The sequence below is a fragment of the Alosa alosa genome, chromosome 17 (genome assembly GCF_017589495.1).
Source record: "Alosa alosa isolate M-15738 ecotype Scorff River chromosome 17, AALO_Geno_1.1, whole genome shotgun sequence".
Lineage (NCBI taxonomy): Eukaryota > Metazoa > Chordata > Actinopteri > Clupeiformes > Clupeidae > Alosa > Alosa alosa.
In genome coordinates this window covers 25,613,138-25,615,637 of record NC_063205.1, presented here as the reverse complement: position 1 = coordinate 25,615,637, position 2,500 = coordinate 25,613,138, and positions in this window count along the sequence as shown.

Sequence of the window (2,500 nt, the reverse complement as noted above, 5' to 3'; positions counted from 1 at the left end):
TGTGTGTAAATCTGGTTAGCAGGGCTGTGAGGAGAGAACACATTGATTTCACACTGCGAAGCATGAAGGGATGGAGCAGAACATCCATGCTGAGGTCAGTGCCACTTAGAAGGGGAGTGTCTGTGTGTTTGTGTGTGTGTGTGTGTGTGTGTGTGTGTGTGTGTGTGTTTAATAACTTGCTTGTCTCAGAAAGCCCAGAGAGAGAGCAGGGAAGACGTACCATATAAGAGTAGAAAATATGCTCTCAAAAATAATAAAGAAACATTGCCATCCTCTCCAATCATACCCCATTCAAAGTTGTGTGCCTGTTTGTGTGTGCATATTTGTCAGCGGGTGTGTGTGTGTGAGTGTGTGTGTGTGTGTGTGTGTGTGTGTGTGTGTGTGTGTGTGTGTGTGTGTGTGTGTGTGCGTACGTGTGTGCGTAATCAAGCAATTTTCATAGAAATAGTAATGCCTAACCCTAGGCACAGTGAGCACTTCTATGCATATAAACTAACAAATAGCCTGCATATGAAATCAAACTTAATGAATTATTTTTTTCTTTTAGTACAACAAATTTGCCATTTGTTTTCATTCGTTCACAATATTCCCCTCTGTAGACACACACACACACACACATGTATGTATGTATGTATGTTTTGGTTATGTATGTATGTATGTATGTTTTGGTTATGTATGTATGTATGTATGTATTTATGCATGGGATGTCATTGAAGATCTTGTGTGTGTAGGCCTGGCAGGCATCCTAATACTTTTCAATTTCAATTTAATTGTACTTATAGAGCGCCAAAACATTACACATGTCTCATGGCGCTTTACAGAGTGTTAGACAATCAGAGAAAATAAACTTTTGTCTATATAGTGTGTGTATGTATATGTATGTATGAAGTAGTAGTACAAGGGAGAGTCCCACACTTCTACCTGGTTAAGGCCACTTGTATGCAGACCAGGAAGCACTCAAACACTGTTTAACCATATCTAGACTGGACCAGGCCTGAAGATGACCTCAAAGTTATGACACGGAAGGAGGCTTGACCTGGGGGTCAGAAAACAACAAGGGGAGAGTGACAGGCAGCCTTTCATATGCTAATCAAATATCAAATATCTGCCCCAGGGACATGTGTGTGTTTCTGTGTAGGAGAATAAGAGAAACATAAACACACACACACACACACACACACACACACACACACATCACATACACACACATACACACTGAAATGAACGTACAAAGAAAGAAGAAGTAGAAGTATACTCACATGGACACACACACACACACACAGACACACACACGCATGCACACAGGCACGCACACACACACTCACACCACACACACAAACACACACACACACTGAAATGAACGTACAAAGAAAGAAGAAGTAGAAGTATACTCACATGGACACACACACACACACACACACAGACAGACACACACGCATGCACACAGGCACGCACACACACTCACACCACACACACACACACACACACACACTCACATCCAGAATCTCTCAAATATCATAGTGTTCCTTTGATATAGACAGTAACCTGGGGCACCACCAAAGAAATGAAACAGACAAACAAATATCTCTCTAGGGAATGCCTCTTTATGGGATGATAAACAAGTGATTGTGCCATTCTGTTGAAAAACAAATAGAATATTGGGCCATTAAGAAAGTATTTTATTGGCTCTTTCAATCTTAGATGGATCCTACCCAATGAAATCATTACTTTTCCCAAAAAAATGGCAAACACAAAACATCATTAAAAGTCATTTAGCATTGCACAAAGATCATGAGACTTCTGCTTTTATGGGATGTATTCGGATGGATGAAATTACGAGACCGTATTTTTTCTAAGAAGCTGCCTGTCCGCCTCTTTGTGTGTTTTTACGATCCAATATCAGGCAGTCTTTTTATGCTCATGTTTATGTCCCTGTAAGAATGTGTGCACACACACACACATTCACACACACACACACACACACACACACACACACACACACACACAGAGAGAGAGAGAGACACACACACAAATACATACACTAACACACACACACACACACACACACACACAGACTCTCAAACACACGGTGAGTTGGAGGTGCTAGGTTTATATTAGCACTCCAAGCGCAGAAGTCACCATTGGGCCGTAAACACAAAGGCAAAGCCTATCAGCAGAGATGTCAATCTGAGGGGGGAAGTCAGAGATTTGGTCTCTTTGACAGCAGAAGCAGGAGGAGGATAGAAAGTCTAAAGACTAAAACACACACACACACACACACACACACACAAACACACAGTGCGAGAGAGAGAAAGATACATTCTCTCTCTCTCTTTCTGTATCTCTGACACACAACCTAACATTCCCTACTCTTGCCTTGATACAGAAGCAGATGATAAGACGCCAGAACTCAGAAGAAATGAAGACCTACAGTATTTCCTCTGCTGCTGCTGCTGCAGGGCACAGAGATCTTCTCTAACATTAAGCATTGATTGGTTCC